We start from the raw sequence: 21,876 nt of genomic DNA on the forward strand, positions 1-21,876 counted from the left end.
CCTAAAAGTAACCGTGTGTAACTCTGGCACCAATTGTGACATCTTCAAATCTGTTTTAACAATGGGCCAGTTTTTATATATGATCTTCCTGAATTGCTTCTCTTGCTGACTGTAAGATGTGATAAGTCTCACTGTATCTCCTTGTTTTGGTTGGTCTCTGTTGTCTCTGCCAGGAGTGTCTGTACTCATAGGCCTGTATATGTCTCCTTCATTAGTGAGGTTGTTTGCTTTGCTCATGGCCAATTTTAGATCATTCTCCTTATATCCACGACTCCTAAATCTCTGGAATGCCTCATTCTGACAGTTTTTGAGGTCTTCATCTGAATTGCAGATGCGTTTTATCCTTATTCCCCATAGGGGATACCTTTTATCAGATGGCTAGGGAGGGAGCTACTGGCATGTAGTACTGCATTTTCTGCAGTGCTTTTTCTATGCAGTTTAGTATGAATGATATTCTGTTTGATAGAGATTTCGACATCTAGAAATTGTCCTCGTTCTTTACTAGCTTCAGCTGTAAAACTTAAATTGAGATCATTATTGTTAATTGCCTCGACAAATTCATAAGCAGATTCAATGGATCCCTCCCTGACACACACATCATCGATAAAATGCCACCACTGTCTAACATGTGCTTCAAACAGTTTCTTGTGGGTGGTTCTGAGGACGTGCTCCTCCCACCAGCCAAGTTGGAGACACACATAGCTGGGAGAAAAGCACGCCCCCATCGCCACTCCACGTAGCTATTGATTCACTTCTTTGTTGAAAATAAAATGTTGTTATTCAGGCATAAGTTGATCATACTCAAAAGTATTTCATTGTGCTGATAATATTCAATGTTGCGCTTAGATAAAAAATGTCTAATAGCAGCTACTCCGTCCACATGTTGTATACTTGTATAGAGTGAACATATGTCCATAACTAACAAGACATATTCTTGTTTCCACTCTATTTCCTGTATTTTGGATAAAAAATGGCCAGTGTCACGTGTATAAGATGGTAACATCTCTACATATTCATGTAGGAAGTAGTCCACGTATTTGGACATTGGATCCAATAATCCTTTTTGCGCCGATATTATAGGCCTACCAGGTACTGGAGTTGTGTTTTTGTGCACCTTAGGGATGAAATACAATACTGGAGTAGTAGGATAGTCATTCTTTAAAAAGCAACATTCATTTTTACTGAGGAGTCCCATTCTTTTCCATTGGGAGAGTTCTTTAAAAATGGATTCCTTAATGCGTTTGATATCACTGAATGCAGCCTTTCTGTAGCATTTTGCATTGCCTAAGTGCCTTTCCGCTTCCTGCATGTAGAGTTCACGAGGCCAAAGCACTATATTGCCCCCTTTGTCAGATTTATTAATGATGATGTTACCATTATTTTGTAACTTGCGCATGAGTGCAGAGTATTGTTTTTCTTTGTATTTCCTTTGTTTGTCTTTTTGCAACACAGTTCTGTTTAGTTTTTTTAAATCATCCACAACACAGTCACTGAAGATGTCAATTGCGTCTTTCGGCATCATTGGTATAAATACTGGCGGTGGTCGGAAGGGAGTTAGGTCGCCAAAGTTACATTACATCCCTAGTTCCGACAGATCTTGCTGAGTAGAACTAGTTGTGATGTCATCCTCTTGTGCTAATGCATGCATAGATCTTAGTAAGTGAATGTCTGAAACTTGTAGATGTTTATCTGTTGTCCCGGTGGGTTTGTTTGTAATCATCGCTTCATTGGCTTTATTCAATTTGAAATGTTTCATGAGTTTCAATTTTCGAATGAATTTGAATACATCCACCCGTGATTGTGCGTATTTAAAGTTGTTACCTGGACAGAATGAAAGGCCCAAGAATAGAAGCTGGAGTTCCGTAATTGTGAGTTCGACATTAGAAAGATTTATTACTGTTTTGTCAGGTATCTCAGATTCACTTATTGTTGGGGCCACTTCTTGCCTCTGCTCCGTCTGCGTCTGCCTTTGGATTTTTTGCCTTTGTTTTCTACGGTTGTTGTTGCATCGACGTTTTTCCTCGTTGGATTGTACAAGCGAAGTGTTTGGCGGCGATCCTCTATAAGAAACCCCAATTCCTCTGATGGTGTGTAGTCAGTGGGTAATTTTGTCAGTTGATTATTAGAGCTGCTATCATCGGATTCATAATTACTGCTTAAGGAACTGACTTCTGAACTGGATGGATCATTGTTGACTTGGACTGTAGTATTGTTAGCCGGTATTCTCGGTGCTAAGGCTCGTCTCTTAGCATTATCAAACTTCTTTGAAAATGTGAATACTCGCCCCGTCTCGTAATCGTTTTTATCACGAGCAAACTTCCAGATTTTACGAGCCTTAATAGTTTCCTCGTGTTTTGTTAGTCTTATGTCAATATCCTCATGGCACAGCTACTCACACAGCCACTCACTCACCCATACAGCTACTCACACACCCACTCATTCACCCATACAGCCACTCACACACCGATACAGCCACTCCAACACCCACTCACACATGGATGCACACAGTCACACAGCCACACGCATAATATATGTTGTAAATATGTATCACTTAGCAGTACACAACATATTCTAATTCAACGTTTGTAGTACCTTAGTATATATCTTTAACACTCATAAACTCTTAGAAAATACTCGCAGTCACTGGATGATTTCATCAGTGATGTCATTTCAGATGTCATAAATGATGTCATCAGTGATGTCACTGACCATGTCATGAGTGATGTAATGTGTGAAGTTTTAAGCAGTGCATTTTGGGATTATAAATTATAGTTACCTGTGAATTTCTATGGTATTTTGTGTGCAAAATCTGAACCTAACTATAACGTCCTTTTAACCTTTGTTTTTTTTCAGCCTTTTTCTTGAAAAAAAAAAAAATATATATATATATATATATACTGCACAGAAGTCCTCTCCGAACATCCAACAGGAAAGAAGACGAGCCACACCAGTCTTGCAGGAAATAGTGTAAAGTTTATTACACCAACGACAAAAGATGCGTTTCGGCTGACAAGCAGCCTTGGTCACATGACCTCGTCTTTGAACCAGGAAGTATAAATACACGTTTCAATTCCGGCACGTCGCAGCGTGCACTAGTAAACAATGAAAACAGACTTAATCACAAACAAAATAGTTGTTTACAGGCGTCCTCGATGTCGTTCATGAGATAGAGACTATAGTAGTCAAGAAAATTAAACATGATTGGACCAAGGTCTAATGATCCTTACATTCATGGTTCTTATAGCGGTAGGTTGAACAAATTAATTAATCAAAATACCGTAAATCATAGATAAATTCGCTCATGATATTTTATAACACATTAACTTTCAGGATTAGATTTCTGAATAAATTCATTCTGTAATGATCAGTAATTTGCATTCGTTCTGCAGAGGGAAAGTATTAATTATATAAAGTCAGTCACGGATAAGTGGCAAATCACTTCATTGCCCAATTGTAAGTGCATCAAGGTATAGTACCCTTTTAAGGTCCAGGATTCATTGCTCTGTGTCTATATACATCTATATAGAAAAAACTAATAAAGGATAGTAGGTGCCAGTATAGGTATAGTACCCCAATCTCAACATAGTGCAAAACTATCCAGTGATGGATGTGCGCATACCAGGATCTTTAGCCAATACTTTCTATCAGTGACTATTCGTTGTGAATTCGTGTATTCATGAGCCCCAAGCTGCAGAAATAAAAGAATAATAAGACATTAATGCTGTGTCATGTATCAACAATGAAAGTTTACATGTTATTCCAAAAGATCAAGATAAAGAAAAGGAAAAGAAAACATGTTCCAATCTCATGAGGCGACAATACGCTCAATACATTAAAAGACCACACCAAGGACCAACTGAGTTATCCAGTTAAATACAGAGATCAAATCTGTCAATTCAAAGCTGGTTACAAAGAGCGGGGAGGGAAAGACAAATAGGGGGGGGGGCAGTCCTGTTTAAAACAGCAAAGGAACAGCAAATCAATTTTTACAAGTGTGAATACATTTCCTCGTCGTTATTGAGCCCTACCGGAAAGAGGCTACCTGCTTGCAGAATGAAACGAGATTCCAGTCTCCTCAAAGACTGTACTCTATTGCCACCTCTAGGATGCTTTGGCACACTGTCTAGCGCAAAGAACTTCGCACTCGTCCAATCACTGGAGTGGTATTCTTTGAAATGCCTAGCAGTACTGTAACTCAGATCCTCATTGGTTATTGCTCGCCAATGCTCCAAAATGCGTTTCTTCACAGGGAACGTAGTCGATCCTACATACCACTTGGAGCACGGGCATGTAATGGCATAAATGACATGGTCAGTATTACAGTGGATCAATTTAGGAATCCTCCATAGTTTACCTGTTCTCTGTAGCTTGACCTCTTTGATATCCTCAGAGTGGCTGCAGGCTTTGCATTTCCTGCATCGCCTAAACCCCTTCCCTTACTCTAGCCAAGTCCCTTTCTTAGGTTTCAGATGGCTATTTACTAGTATGGGCTAGATCCAATCCTTGCAGATAGAATATTGTCCTGTGTGAGGATATCCCACCTTCTTTTTAGAATGTTTTTTAGTTGATCTGTCTGGGTAGAAAAGGTAGTTACAAATCTGATTGGTAACACATCAACTGGAGTGGTTGATGGTGCTGAGGATGTTTTGAAAAGGGCCTCAGTTCTATTCATGCTGTCTACTTTTTTCAATCCTTTTACTAGCATTTTATCAGTGTAACCCCTCTCCTTGAGTCTGGTCAGCATACTTTGCTTAGTCTTTTGATATGCCTCCTCAGTACTGCAATTGCGTTTTGCTCTGAGGAGTTCACCGTAAGGAAGACTCCACCTAAAGCTAGGCATATGACAGCTGGTAGCATGTAGGATGCTGTTCCCAGAGGTTTCTTTTCTGAAGAGAGTTGTGGTTAAGGTGTTATTGGTGATCACAAGTTTAATATCTAAGAAGTTAACAGTCTGCTGGCTATGTACCATGGTGAATCTCAAGTTTATACAGTTATTGTTCAAAGCATTATAAAACATCAACAGTTCACTCTCCATTCCCTCCCAGATAAAAAAGATGTCATCTATGTACCTCAGCCATAGATTAATGCTTTTAGTCCATTTTTCCAGATCCTCACTCCAGAGCACTTGCTTCTCCCACCAGCCCACAGTGAGATTCGCGTACCTGCCAATCGAAGTACCCTGTGTCTGCTTGTACCAGTTCCCATTGAACATAAAAACATTCTCTGTTAGGCACATTTCGATCATTTGGAGGATCATGTGTGTATGGTCAGAAAGATGTGTACTCCTTGTTTTCAGAAAATCTTGGCAAGCTCTTAGGCCGTCACAATGACGGATACTCGTGTACAGACTCTCAACGTCAAGGCACACCATCCAACAATTGGACCCCCATTGTAGGTTCTCAATTTTTGGGAGGAAATCCTTGGTATCCCTGACGTAGGAGTTGAGATCTCTGACAAAAGGGAAGAGGAAGTGGTCAATGTAGATAGAAGTGTTTTCGAACAGACTATTTTTAGAAGAGACAATAGGACGTCCTGGAGGGTTTACAGGGTCTTTATGCACTTTGGGCAGAAGATAGAAAGTAGGTGTGGTGGGTGTGGTATTGGTGAGAAACCTTTTTTCATCCCAACTTAAGAGCTCTTCCTGTGCCCATTTATCAATCATCTCATGGTATCTGTTCTGTAATTTGTCTAGGTAACCCTTATCTATCCTTTCATAACAGATACTGTTAGAAAGTTGTCTGTTGGCTTCTTTCACATAGGATTCTCTGTCCATAATAATCACATTCCCCCCTTTATCTGACGGTTTGATCACAATACTGTCGTCTCTTTGTAAAGACATAACAGACTCCCACTGTTCCTTAGTGATGTTTCTCCTGCGTGTGTGTAGATGTGTCAGTTTATTCAGGTCACAAATTACAGCGTCCTGGAAAACATCGATGTTATCCCTTGGTATTTGTTTTGGCGGAGTGATCGTGGTCTCGTCTAGTGTCTGCCTCATTTTGTGTTCCCATATTTTCAGGTTGGGACATACTGGTGGTGGTAAGGAGAGAGTGTGATATGCTGAGATCTTTGTTTGCTAAATCATACATGGTATTTAGGATTTCAAGATCATTACTGTTAAGGGATGTATCTACAGTAGTGGTCATACTTGGTGTCACGGGGGTTGGATTAGGTAATTGATTTCTTTTGCGACTAGTGTGGATTTTACATAATTTGAGTTTTCTAGCAAATTTATACAAGTCAATCCGCACCTGTGTGTAGTCAAGAGAACAGTCTGGACAAAAGGATAAACCCAGGCTAAGTACATTTCTATCAGTTTCGGTTAAAACTCTTTTAGAAAGGTTCATTACCGTTAACGATGATGACGTGTTATTCATGTCTGCTTCTTTGCCAGTTGTCCACGTGTTCCCATGCTGACTAATTTGCTCTTTCCTTCTGCGTTGTCTCCTCTTTGTGCTCTGATTGCGCCTCCTCGACCTCTTCCTCTGGGTCGTCCTCTGTCTGAGTGTTCCATATCCATCTGAATGAGGCGCATCTCTTCGGAAAAAGACGTCACTTCCTGTGTGTTTGACGTGTTGCTGTCCACAGATTCTAAATCCAAACTCAGGTCTGTGTTGGAGGCATATATGACTCTTTCCGCTCTCCCCAAGGTTTTTTCTTTGGACAGTTCCGCTCTTGCTTTGTCGAACTTCCTTGTGAAAGTGAGAATCCTGCCCATCATGTAGTCGCGTTCATCCCGCTCGAATTTGTTCTGTTTCCGCTTCACAATGTCGGACTCAAATTTCTTCATCCGATCCTCGATACCTGTCAACATTTTACAGACCTCTTCCTGATCTGTTTCCTTGTTAAGATCAACGAGTATGGTCTGTATTTGGGTCATCAGTTCTTCGTGATCCTCCCAAGCATTTTTTATAAGCATATTCAACATATTTTTGGAACATTCATGTGAATTTGCCATCCAGTCTTTCAACATTTGTGGTTTCGGGTTGTTTAGGGTGGGTATTGTGAAAATACAGAGCCCTCTCGAAATCCTGTCCACCTCTATGTAGTTTCGTAAAGAGGTCGCCTCCCACCATCTACTGATTTCACGTTTTCGTAATTTCTCAAGCAGGTTGCCTTTCTGTCTGATATTCGTAATTGTAGTTTGTTGTCCGATTCCTCCAGTTGTCAGGCCTGAATCGTCGTTAGGTTTTTTCTTGAAAATGCTGTTTGCCGAGGCTTCCCAGCCCTTTAGATACTCAGATGCCATTTGGGTGTATATTTCTTAGTTTGCTCCGCGGAACAAACTTCGATCTGCAAGATGCGCCCTTGCTGCAAATGCAGCGTGGAGCGTACCCTGATGCCGTATTTTGACAGGTGTTTATCATGATTCGGGACAGAAATCACCGAACATCCGTTATCTTGCCTTAATTAGCTGGAATCGATTCCGCAGCTGTAGAGAATCAGCATCGGCGGGCATCACATACGGAAAAATCCAAATGAGGTTGTGGCGCTGAAGTGAACGCCCAGCCAGTCGGGTCGGGGCTCGTTAACGGACGCCGCCGTTTATGAATTGCACAGAAGTCCTCTCCGAACATCCAACAGGAAAGAAGACGAGCCACACCAGTCTTGCAGGAAATAGTGTAAAGTTTATTACACCAACGACAAAAGACGCGTTTCGGCTGACAAGCAGCCTTGGTCACATGACCTCGTCTTTGAACCAGGAAGTATAAATACACGTTTCAATTCCGGCACGTCGCAGCGTGCACTAGTACACAATGAAAACAGACTTAATCACAAACAAAATAGTTGTTTACAGGCGTCCTCGATGTCGTTCATGAGATAGAGACTATAGTAGTCAAGAAAATTAAACATGATTGGACCAAGGTCTAATGATCCTTACATTCATGGTTCTTATAGCGGTAGGTTGAACAAATTAATTAATCAAAATACCGTAAATCATAGATATATTCGCTCATGATATTTTATAACACATTAACTTTCAGGATTAGATTTCTGAATAAATTCATTCTGTAATGATCAGTAATTTGCATTCGTTCTGCAGAGGGAAAGTATTAATTATATAAAGTCAGTCACGGATAAGTGGCAAATCACTTCATTGCCCAATTGTAAGTGCATCAAGGTATAGGAAATTGCGTCACAGAATGAGTGGGTATTTTTAGATGGCTGCAAAACAATGTCAGTATGTGATCAAGGTCACCTTGTGACCGAAACGCGTTATGACTGTGATGTGTGGTGAAGAATAAATAATACCAGCGTATTAAGAGGAGTTCGTGCCTTTCTGTTCAACCATACAGAGGAGGAGGAGGAGGAGGGGCATACACCGTTGGATCCATTACGGAAGCTGGCTGCTTCCGTGTAACAAACCCCCTTTCTACAAGAGGCAGCCGCAATCAGCCAGAAAACTGTCTGAATCCGGGAGGAGATTTCGCAGCAGCCCCCTGATGCAGCTGAGGAGCAAATCGCCGGCGAAGAGTCAGCCAAAGTAGGACTCGCCCGGGATGACATTGAGCCAGTAAGTGAGACAGCTTGTGTGCAGGTGGGGAGGTATACGCTCAAGATTAAAACGCCATCCTTGAGATAGTGAACAACACACGCGGCGTGCACCACCAATATAGCATGTCGGACGAAACAATGCAGGAAAGGGAGGCGGCGGGCGAGGAGCTTTTCAGTAATTTGCCAAGTGCCTCATCCAAAGTCAAGCCCCAAGAAATGGGTACAATTAGCAAAGAGACTGATGTCAAGTCATTACTCAAAATGCTGGAGAAATGTATGAGAAACTAAATAACAAAATGGTGGGAACAAAAATCCTTACAAAAATATGAGGAAGCTCGAAGAGTTCCTCGAGGACTTCGTATTTTACTTGCCCCAAGCTTCAAAAACTCCAATCTGAATATGTTGAAGGAATGGGCAGAGAATAACTTAACGGCGTCCATGAATCTTGTTCGTATTTTATTTAAATGTGCTGAAATAAATCGAGAAGCTTTATTAAAAGAGATTGACAGAATCAATCAGGAGCTGGGTAGCAGTGAATTAAAGGACTACATTTTAAAATCCAGAAAAATAAATTCAGCAAAGATTGAAAATACAAGAAGATAAAATTAAGATCAGAAAAGCCCATAAGTTTGCAAGAGACAAAGCTGATTATTAGCAAGGTCAGGTATTTACATTTGCGCGCAAGGATGACGATGCAAAAAGAATCAGGATGAGCGCCATGTCCAAACTACTACCATGGTGAGAACAACAGAAATTTAAACCAATGTACGAATTATGTCGTCCACTGCAGACCTAAGTTTTGTAATTAGCGGAACAGAATCAGAAGGGGAAGGAAGCTCAGGCTTCTCCAACGTGCAGAATGAAAGAGAAAAATTAAGTCTAGCAGAGGAGCTGGATTTTTTAGCCCTAGACAGAAGACAAACACTACGACCTCGGAATATGAAGGAACAAACAGAAAGTGCCGGAACAGGAGGAGGCGAAGTAGGCGTAAGATCCGAGAGCGGATAAACCAAGAAGACACAGTGCCGTAAGAGGCAGGGCAAAACACCACAATGATAAATCTTTCAGAAACAACATTAAGAAAGGCTGAAACACATCTTCTAGCACTCGGCCTATCGCATTGCCCTGAGAGCAATTTTGACTATGCCAGCACCAGAGTCGACATATTCCAATTCATCAGGAAATTAAAGTTAAAAAAGTTCTTTACCATTAAGCGAGATGCCATTCCAGCTGACACAATAGATATGGGCAATGGACTCAAGGATAAGCTACAGGTATCTGATGCCTCAACCATTCTGACGCTATACGAACTAAGCAATGAGAACAACACAGACCCACAAACAGATTCAAGATTAGAATCTACACAAGAAAAAGTATTGCAAACATTGAAGCTGGCCCATTCAAGTGCAGGCAACAGCCCATTCAAACTGAAATCAACTTTTCTACCACTGATGCCAAAGGATGCCTTGGACATTTTTCAGGAAAGAGAGGTGGAGGATCTTAAAAAACTGAACCTCAAAGTGAAGCGAACTGAAAAAGGATTTAAGTTTCGGGATCAGCAATTAGACCAGCTGATACGGAAATTGAGAAACAATCAGGAGATAGTAATGAACAAGTCTGATAAGGGCGGTAATTTTGTCCTCTTGCCAAAAAAAGATTATGTACAAGAAGCATACCTTCAGCTTAGCAACACAGAATGCTATGAAAAAGCTAAAATAAAAGAATATAATAAAGCTAAAGAAGGCCTAAAGAAAGATATGATGCAATGGAAAAGGCAAAGTCTGATTTTCAAAGATGAATTTAACTTCATGTACAATGATTTTCTGGTGCTTCCAACAATGTATTTTATACCCAAGATAAATAATGAGAGGATACCGATTCCAGGCAGGCCGATAATCTCAGCCATTAAAGGAATTTGTGAGAACATTACCCAGTATATTGATTACTATCTTCAAGACCATGTACAGAGACTACCAACATATATTAAGGACACTGGTGACTTTTTATCTAAATGTAATGCTATCACATGGACTGAAGGGGTGCTGCTTATAACATTGGACATAGAGTCCTTATTTAAAAGTATCGACCATCTAGCAGGTTTAGCAGCAGTCAAACACTTTCTAGATACAAGACCTCTGATCAACTACAATCATAACATAATGTTGATAGAATTAACTAGATGGTGTATTTTTAATAACTTTTTTCTGTTTGGCAAAGAGTTGTATAGACAGAAAAGAGAAGTGGCAAAGGAAGCCTGCTTCGCCCCCAGCTATGCCTGTTTGCATGTTGGCTGGTGGGAGGAGCAGGTTCTTAAAACAGCCCATGCTGCTGAGTATTCCGCCCATATGCTACACTGGCTTAGGTTCATTGATAATATGTTTATAATCTGGAGAGGAGACTTGAAAAGTGCAGAGAAGTTTATTAAAGATATCAACGACAACACGATGAACCTAAGATTTACATCTAACATCAGTAGTCAATCAATGGAATTTTTAGACTTAAGGGTATACATATCCAATATGAAATTGGAAACAACCCTACATAGAAAGAAGACAGCTGGAAATGTAACACTACATGCTAAAAGTGCCCATCCCAAGTAGCTAAAGCCAGCATTCCCTTTGGAGAATTCCTGAGGTTGAAGAGAATCTGTAGTACAGAAGTAGAGATAGAAAGGTGTATGGAAGACACAACAAAGAGGTTCAGAGCAAGGGGCTAAAGTAAAAGAATTTTGAAAGAAGCAGAAGAAAAAGCAAAGTCCAGAACGAGGGAATCTCTACTTGAACAATACAGTTCGGGATGTGAAACAAAAATACAGTCAGCAATATCTGTTACAAGTAATGAGGATACAACATCTAGACTCATTACGAGATTTAGCCGTCAAGACTGGCAGATTAAAGCCATTATAAAGAAAAATTGGCCAATAGTACTTACCGATGCTGTTATGGCCCCATATGGCCCCATATGGTGCCGTCAATAACTTTCAGACGAGCACCATCCATGAGGACACAGCTAGTCAAATGTAGCCCAGAACTTAGCCCTACCACCTCATGGCTAAAATCAAAGAACAGCTTTTTTAAATGCTCAACATGCAGAGCATGTAAATTTGATGCTAACACCACTCACTATGAGACACAATTTAATACTAATAAGACAGCCATTAGAGGGAATTTTAACTGCAGGACTGACTTTGCTGTGTATGTTCTCACGTGCACTTGCGGCTTGAGATATGTGGGCAGCACCAAGCTGTAAGTGCACGTGAGAATCTTACAGCACTTAAGAGCCATAGTTAACAGCAATGCCACATACCCGGTGGCACAGCATTTTAAGGCAGTACATTGCATAAACTAGACTGCTTTAAATATTTTGTTATTGACTCTGTCCCCAGCCTCAGACGAGGAGAAAATAGGGAGAAAATGTTACGTCAGCTCGAGACTTTTAGAGCTTGACAGTAAAACACTGCATGGGTTAAATAACACTGAAGATTTACATAGCTATCTGTAAATCATCCCTCAGAATACGTAAATAAAAGGCAGAGAGCCCATATACCCACCATGTTATAATCAAACACTATGGACTTGGTGACTCAACATCAGCACTATGTACTAAACAAGTACCCGTGCATATGTTCACAATCAAGATATAAAACAGTGAAGTATAACACTGTAATAGGCTTAGAAATGAAAAGTATAAGAATAAGAATTTATTGAGCTCAGAAGCAATCTGCCTTGTATTTTTCCTTAATTTATAAATACCCAAATATATTTAAAAAATATAGAAAAATGTAACAATATAGAAAAAATGATTTTATAAAAATAAGGTTTTTTTGGATTTATAGTGACAATTAATTTTTGCACTTTTAAGCACTTTAACACTTTTATAGCAATTTGCACTGTACGTAATGATGATTAATATTTATGACTTGGAAAGCTAAGAAACAATGAACCCACAGAGGGGAGAATTCATACAGTGTAAATGCAACAATTATGTCAAATGTATTTTGTTTTCTATATTTAGGAAATTATGTCACAGAATGGGTGGGCATTTTAAGATGGCTGCAAAACAATGCCATTATGTGATCAAGGTCACCTTGTGACCGAAACGCTTTATAACCAGCTTATTAAGTGGAGTTCGTGCTTTTCGGTTCAATCCTACCGAGGAGGAGGGGCATACGCCATTGGATATATATATATATATATATCTATATATCTATTCACTGAAAAAACCATGGGTTTCACACACGTTATAGTTAGGAATTAGCATTTAAAAAACCTTAGAAATTCAATGAAAAAACCAAAGGTTTCACACATGTTATAGTTAGCTGGACATTTCACTCGTAAAAAACCATTGAAATTCCCCCGTTATAGTTAGTTCAGCTAACTATAACTCGCGCGCCCGCAATGCACTGCTGATGACGTCACATATTACATCACTCATGACATGGTCAGTGACATCACTCATGACATCACTGATGACATCTCAAATGACATCACTGATGACATCACTGATGACATCATCCAGTGAATGTGTGTTTTTCTGAAAATTAAATATGTTTTATATATGTATATCTCAAGGTCGATGGAAGAATAAATGGGTATATAAGTGTCTAAATGGATGATTTGTTTTTGAAAAATTGATTGTGTAACTGACTGATTAAGTGTATCATAGTGAATACATGGCTTAGTGAGTAATGTTTAAATATGTAAATATCTGTATCAGTCTCTCACTTTGTGTATAAGTGGCTGCATGGGTTGGTGAGTAGCTACATGGGTGTCTATATAGGTTATTAGTTGGTTTTTTGAGTATCAGTCTGAGTGTCTGCATGGTTCGGTGGGGGGTATTACGTAGTGCATAGGTGCATGAATGAGTGACTCACTGTTTGTATGTGTTGAACACAGCATGTGTGCAGGACTGTATGGGTGGATGAGTGTGTGTATGGGTGTGTTAGTGAGTGAATGACTGTCTCAATAGTGTCTTTATGAGTAACTACATATGTTTTAAACTAGTATATGTGACTATAGGTGTATATATGTGAGTATATGTGAGAGTGAGAGATTGAAAGAGTTCCTGTATGAATAAGTATGTGTTTCTATAAGTGATTGTTTAAAAGACTAAGTATGTGTACGTTTCCGTAGAAGTAAGTGTGGTGGTGTGTGTATAACTGTATATGCAAGTAAATGTATGTTTGATTCTTTATTAGCATGAGTGACTATGTGTGTGAGTAACTCTATGGATGAGTGGCATTGTGTAACAGGATGTATAGGTGCATGAGTACATATGATGAGTGAGTACATGTATGAGTGACTGTATAGGACTGTTGGTGAATGAGTGGATGTGTATGTGGATCTTAGAATTACTGAAGAGGTTGTTGTAACTGGTATTGGTATGTCCATTGTTTTGAAAATTTTAGTCTCTATTTTTGAATGTGTGTATCAAAGGTTATATTAGGGTGAGAGGAGGTCTGCCACTCTATCACAAGGATGATGTCATCAGTGATGTCATCAGTGATGTCATTTGAGATGTCATCAGTGATGTCATGAGTGATGTCACTGACCATGTCATGAGTGATGTAATATGTGACGTCATCAGCAGTGCATTGCGGGCGCGCGAGTTATAGTTAGCTGAACTAACTATAACGGGGGAATTTCAATGGTTTTTTACGAGTGAAATGTCCAGCTAACTATAACATGTGTGAAACCTTTGGTTTTTTCATTGAATTTCTAAGGTTTTTTAAATGCTAATTCCTAACTATAACGTGTGTGAAACCCATGGTTTTTTCAGTGAATTTGCAAGGTTTTTTAAATGCTAATTTCTAACTATGCCTACAGAGATAGGACATGTGAAGAAAGAAGAAAAAATGCACAGAAAGAAACAAAAGAAGTGCAGAAAGAAGCAACAGAAGTCCTCAAATACGAAGATAAGTGCAGGAAGAAGGATAACGTGCAGAAAGAACAAAAAGAAGAGCAGAAAGAAGCCTTGTTGCAAAATCATCCTGTACCCTCAACTTTTTCAGACGGATACTGGTGGTAACTGAGTCTGACTAGCCAGTCCTAGAGCCAGTGCTATGTTAAAAGACACTTAGAATACAGTGAAAACACCTACATACACTAGGGAACATTATGCGTTGGGGTCCCCCTGTGATTAGCATGACCTCCTCTGTAAGCCCCTAGTACATAATAGGGCATGGGGATTAAAACTACCTCTTAAAACAGGCCACAGGGCGTTTTTGCACACGTTAACTCAGGCCCCGTCCCCTCCCTTCACCACTGTGTAAACACGCCCTGTGTCCATTTTTAGTTGGGAGATTAAGTTCATTTGAATCCTGAGGGTCCCTAGGGTCCAACTAGCCCACTAGGTACCTCCAGTAAATGCCACAGAGCTGTGTTGCAGAGAGGTGTAAAAAGTGGCACGGCCTGGACCACCTCCTTGCAATGCAGCTCAGTGGCGCTTACTGGAAGCACTTGGTGGGCTAGTTAGCCCCCAGGGGCCCTCAGTATTGAAGGGAAATTATATCCCCAATTTAAAACGTGCCATAGTGCGTGTTTGCACACGTCACCTCAGGCCCCGTCCCCTCCCTTCACCACTGTGTAAACGCGCCCTGTGGCTGTTCTAAGTTGAGAGATTAAGTCCCCTTGAATCCTAAGGGTCCCTAGGGTCAAACTAGACCACTAGGTACCTCCAGTAAGCGCCACAGAGCTGCGTTGCAGAGAGGTGTAAAAAGGGGCTTGGCCTCAGAACACCTGTCTGCAGCGCAGCTCCCTGGCGCATACTGGAGATGCCTGTTGGGGGCGCGTTTGCAGAGTGCTGCACGGAGGGGGCATGGCCTCCGGCACGATGCCAGTCTTTTATTTATTTTAATTTTTTAAGAAGGGGGGCTGTGTGGTTCCCCTTCTTATTCTAATTTATTGGCCCTGATGACCCCATCCCCCAGGGCCTGTCTCCTAATTATATTTTTTTGACCCCAATCCCTAGGGCCGGCCACTGTTTTTTATTATTTTAAAAAAATATTTATTTATAGACACACCTAGGACATGCTGGACAAACCGTACGTACCTATCACCATGACGATTTGCGGGATATTCATTAAAAGGCGACTATGCATGCAATGAATCCACGTGGAATGTATTTACACTACTAGTGAAGCTCTGACATGTCTGATGCCCTACCGTGCCTAATCCCGGTAGACACCCTTGTCGTTTATTTATACAAACATGGGTAGCTATTGACGGGCACATTTATTACACATGCACACCAAGCCATTCAAAGGGGATTCGACAAAAATTCGACCAAAACTATGCAAGAAACCCCCCTCACGGTTAATAAAACACACATCCACTGCCGGATGTGTAATACTTTTTATTTTACTCTCTGGAAAGGGGATGAACATCACTTGAGAGTCACAGCGCGCTCCTGACAGAGCCCAATGCTGTGTTACACCCACCATTGCCTGCCGAGTGCCACACACCTCTGTGTTGTATTCCACTAGCAAATGTAAATATGCTATGACACTCTCTAGCCCATGTGCACTGTAACACCACCCCGTGAATATGTCATGCCACACTTGTCTTCGCACGGGTTATATTGCCCCATCTAACGTGCCTTCCTCGATGCCTATGTTATAACGCACAGTGCTATGCCATACATATTACAATCTGCGATCCATATCTGTGTCACAGTGCATATGCAACGTTACACTCCCCAGCACATATTTTATATTACAACTTTAGAGACTAGTTAGGTTACACAACACTGCCCTGTGCATATTACACTCCAAGGCGCATATCGCATAGCACGCGCTAGTGCCTGTGCTATCTCGCGCTCTCCAATGAATCTGTCATTGCGCACAATGTATTGCATATTATATTTCACGCCCGGTTCATCTTATATCACACTTTTTGGTGCATAGTTTATACCATACACTATATCTAGTTTTCATTTTCAATCGTGCTCTCAGGACTATGTTCTATATAACACTGTGTTCACCTACCCTTTTCACGGGCATTACATTTTGCGATAGGGGGTGGAGGGTCAGGGGGTGTTTCTGCCAAGTGAGCCCGGAGTCACAGTCACAAACGTCCTCTTCTTCCTGAATAAAAGTGAGATTATGCTGCATACTTGTTCATATTTTAAGTAGTTCGCACAGACTCAATGTTTTAAAAACAATAAAGTTCCTAATACCCGCCTTCTCTGAACAGTTAGCTTGCTGCCCCATCCCCCTCCTCCCTATCCTCTGTTGTGTGAATCCATGGAATAGCCTCCTCCCTCCTGCCATGCATGGTCTGATGTGCTGCCACTGCCCTCAATTTAGTATGATGTACCAGTCCACTCCTCCTGCCCTCCATTGCCCAATTCTATGCCCCATCATTGACCTCCTGCTTAAACTCTGTGCTTAGCTTGCTGCCCCTATTCTCCTTCCCCCTGCCCTCCGATGTCTTTGTGCATGCCCCTGCTCCATCCTTTTTGCCCACCATGTCCCATGGACCTGCCACTCCTATCTACTCTGAGTGTTCTGTTGAGCTGCCACTCCCCTCCCACCTGCCTAGCATTGTCAGATGACTGTAACCTGTCCCTGCCACCTCCACCCTGCCTGTCCACATGCCATGCCCCTATCCTCTTCCTCCTGTCCTACATGGTCCATTGTACTGCCACACCCTTCTGCCCTCCCTGGTCTGTTGTGCTGCAACTGCTCCTCCTGCGTGCCCCGTGTGGTCTGTTGTGAGGTCCCTTCCCCTGAACTTTCTTGTCTGTGCACAGGTCCTGACCCTCCCTTCTATCCTCCATCGTCCTTTGTGCATGCCCCTGCACCCTCCTTCTTGCCCATCATAGCCATTGGTCTTCTGTGCTGCCATGGCCCCTCCCACCTTCCCTGTGTGGTCAGTTAGCTGCCCCTGACCCCCTCCCACCTTCCCTCCATGGTCTGTGTGTATGCCATCACAGTCTCACTGTTGCTCTTCATGGTGTGTCTTGCTTCTAGTGCCCATCCTGCCTGACCTCCATGGCTATCTTGCTGCTCCTGCCCTGCCCCCTTGCCCCCAGCCCTCTGTTTACATGTGAAAACCCCTACTCCCTCCCTCCTGGCTTGTCTGTTCCATTGTAATGCCCCTGATCCGTCCCTACTGCCCTTTATGGTCTGTAATGCTGCAGCTTTCTCTCCTGTCTGTCCATTATGGTCAGCTAGCTACCATTGCCTCTTGCCCCTCTGTTCTCTGTTGTCCATGTGCATGGTCCTGTCCCCTCCCTCTTGCTTTCTATGGATTGTTGTGCTGCACTCCCGTCCTGCATGCCCTGTGTGGTGTATTGTGCTGCTGCAAACCCTGATGCCTGCCCTGCAGGGTCAGTTTGGTGCACCTCTCCATGCCCCTCTTGTCCTCTGTTAACCAAGTCCATGTCCCTATCCCATTTCCTTCCATGATCCAATGTACCATACTTGCGAACATTTTGAACTTGGTAAGAGGGAGATTTTGAAAAAAAACTGGGGTATTGATTTTCCCCTTTGAGTTACATTGAAAAAGAGGATATTGTAGACAGGCGACAGATCAAATAAAGCCCATTTGAGCTTAAAAACATTGGACGTTTCCTGGCTGAATCGGGTCTGTTGGCATGTATGGTTGTACTACCATTGCCTCTTCCTTCTGCCCACAATGGTCTATTACATTGCCACAGCCTTGAAGGAGGGTAGATTTTGTATCACAGGGGGCCCCTGGCCCGTTCTGTCCACACCTGAAGTATGAGACCCTTGTCCTTGCCCTGCCAGCCGCATTTGTAGGCCGTATTAAATTGACCAGCGGGTCCTGTGTTGCTATATAATTATCCTGAGACATCCTTACCACTCAGCCAGCATAAAACCCCTGTGTAGGCCCTTCTGTTCAATATGTAGGCCTCTTTGTTAAATTGACCATAGCTCTGCAATTTTAGTGTATAGCAGTCTGAAGGCAGGTCTGCGAGGCCTTCTGCTCCAAACTAGTAGCCCCCACCCTACACGAGTGCTCCGTGCTCGGTATCAAAGTTCAACATCCCACTGAAGCTGTCGACATACAGTAGGCTGCATCCTGGACTGGTACTTGCTTCCTGGGCAGGTTTCCCGCTTTTAAGGAAGTGGCAACCGCAGAGCGTCAAGTTAGGAGAACTGAGGAGATTTTGTACATGAATATATTGAATTCCCGTACAATACCCATTATTTTCTGCTTGCTCTATGGAACTTACGATAAGCGATTGGCTTGAGAGACTGACCTTTTCACCCAGTCCATTGTCAGCATTAAGTGGGTAAATGACGAAATGTCTGGTAAAATCTGCAGACGAAGCTTTTGGGTAGCATACGTAGGTAGATGTAGCGTGCAAAGGAGCCCACAAAATGATATAAAAAGGGAGCACCCACAGATATCGACGGACTACCTCGCCGTCTGTATGTAGGTTAACAGGCTGTGCAGGTTTTCCCCAAGAGCTGGGAGCTCTTGTCTTCCTTTGCTTAAAATGTCTTGCTCTGCTTTGCTTGAAGTATCTTATTCTATTTTACCTATATGAAATGTCATGTTATGTTTAACCATTGTTCTCTTTACTTTTGCATTTAAAAGATTTTGTATTGTAATTGCAGGAATGCTTGCTCTAAGAGTAAACGTGAGTGTTCCTAGGTAACATTTTCCTTGGTGTAACTTGTTTCTCATGATGCATTTATAGATGTGTTTTCTCTCTCTCTCTGTCAGTACATTAATTAAGATACAGAGAATATCATGACAGCTGTATGATTATCTGGATTCTGTATTTTGTACTTTATGTCTCTATTCTGCGGTTTCTTTGAAGTTGTATCTTCTCATTAAACTGCCATTGTATTCTGCCACCAATTCCATGTCTCATATGTCTGTTTTCTTCATTTTTGGAGCAAGCGTTCCTAGGCACCCCGGCTCAAATTAAGGTGCCCCTTTTGTCCCTGACTCACTCTCCTGCTCAGTTCTGTGGTGGCTCCCGGGGCTCTGGGGACCGCCTCTAGCTTCCTTGACCCGTAATAGATCTTCCCTCCAACAGCCTCTCTTGCAAGTCCTGTATTGTTGGTTTGTTGCCCCTGCCCCCCTTTCCACTGCCCTCCATAGTCTGTTGTGCTTCCACGGCCCTTCCTGCCTGCTCAGTGTGGTTAAATTGTTGCCTTTGCACTCTCCTACCTGCCTTCAATTTTCAGAGTCCGTGCCCCTGGCCTTTGCCTCTCAACAGTATCCCAATGAACAACTAGATTGCTAACATTCTATATTTATTACAAAAGTGTGGAACGCCTGACATCATCTTGATGTAATCAAAACTGTAATACCTAGAGCATTTCCTTTAGAAATTACATATATGAGAGGGTCTTATTGGCATCAAAATTATGGTTAGTGCTCTAAAAGACTAAAATAAGGACATTTTGTCTGAGTTTTCAAATAGCGACAAAGCACTTTTAAATTATTTGTTATCTTTATGTTTTTTTTATCCAGTTGACCACTTGATTAAATGTTGCACTTAGGGGAGAGGATGTGGTGTTACTTCCAGAACTGCAGACTTTGCAACTGGGGAACCAGGTTGAAGTTTCTGCTTCAGCTCGACATTCTGTGATTCTGGTCAAATCACTTAGTCTCCCCATGTCTACAACCAAAATGAATTTGTGCTTGTGTGATGTAACCAATGCTCATGTAAAGCACTCCAATACCTGACAAGTCTGCACTATATAACACTGCAAAAACACTAAATAATAAGTGTTTTGCACACTTCTGTCATTGGGCTATATTTGGGCTACATCTGGGTGATTTTGGGCTACATTTGGGCTCTTTTGTCTCCGGTGGCCATCTTGGGAGATTTATTTGTTATGAAGTTTCCTAATTTCCTCATGTACTGCAGTCTCCTCAGTAGGAAATGCTTTCAGTTTTTTACGTTGATTCCATCATGAAGGTATTCAGATATGTCACACATTTGCCATAAATTCTGAATGTTAGCACTCTAGTTGCTCATTAGATCACTGTAGTAAAACTACTGTTCACCATGGAAGTCTGCTCCTGGTATTAAAAGTGCATGTTTCAGTCTGCATGTCAGAATTTTTTAATGAAATAGAAGAGGATTTGAGAAGTCACTCAAAATGTGCCCTCATTTTCTTTCTTCAGCATTAATGATAATTTCTATGGCAAAATGAACCCCCTCATTGTGTTTCTTTTTAAATTAAATGTTTTAAGTGTTACCAGTTTATTCCAATCAAGATGGCTTCAGGTGTGCCATACTTTTGTCATAATGAAGACAGTAAGCGCTCTAGTTGTTTTTAAGAACATTCTGGGACATTCTGTCATTGGGCTATACTTGGGCTACATCTGGGTGATATTTGGGCTACATTTGGGCTCTTTTGTCTCTGGTGGCCATCTTGGGAGACTTATTTGTTATGAAGTTTCCTAATTTCCTCATTTACTGCAGTCTCCTCAGTAGGAAATACTTTCAGTTTTTTACTTTGATTCCATCAAGAAGGCATTCAGATGTGTCACACATTTGCCATAAATTCAGAATGTTAGCACTCTTTTTGCTCATTAGATCACTGTAGTAAAGCTTCTGCTCACCAGGGAAAACTGCTGCTGGTATTGAAAGTGCATGTTTCAGTCTGCATGTCAGAATTTTTTAATGAAATAGAAGAGGATTTGAGAAGTCACTCAAAATGTGCCCTAATTTTTCTTTCTGCAGCACTAATCATACTTTTTATGGAAAAATGAACCCCCTCATTTTGTTCCTTTTGAAATTAAATGTTTTAAGAGTTACCACTTTATTCCAAGCAAGATGGCTTCAGGTGTGCCATACGTTTATCATAGGTAGGACTGTTAGCGCTCTAGTAGTTCTTTGGAACACTCTGGGAAGCTGCAGTAGAACACAAAGGAATCAACTGACAGTCTCTGCCCTTGTTGGATGTACATGTTTTACTGAGAATGTCAGACTTCATTCTCACATGACTGAGAAAGATAATGTGAATTTACAGAAAATAAGCTCTCAGTTTAGTTTATAGATCACCTTCCAAACCTCTGTGGTAAAAGCATGAGAAAATATTTTTCTCTCAATCATGATATCCCAGCAGAAGGCTTTTTCACATGGTGAAATCACCTTAGAACATACCACAATTCCTAAAATGAGTATGGTACCATCAACAAATGATTTATAATGTAACTAAAGTCTTAAAACCTTCTATTAACTGCAATGCTTTTTAATGAGGTGCTATCATGTATATTGGTCCCAAGATGGCTGTCAACACTTCTTGGATGAAGTGCTGACAGCCAATCAGATCTCAGGATGAGATGTGTGGTTAGGCTCCGCCCACATATATATATGCTTTTAAATGCTATTTTCTCAGGAAATACTGAACAGATTTACACCAGACCTGCAAAAGGCACTTCC

The sequence above is a fragment of the Triturus cristatus genome, chromosome 2_2, assembly GCF_964204655.1.
Source record: "Triturus cristatus chromosome 2_2, aTriCri1.1, whole genome shotgun sequence".
Classification (NCBI taxonomy): domain Eukaryota; kingdom Metazoa; phylum Chordata; class Amphibia; order Caudata; family Salamandridae; genus Triturus; species Triturus cristatus.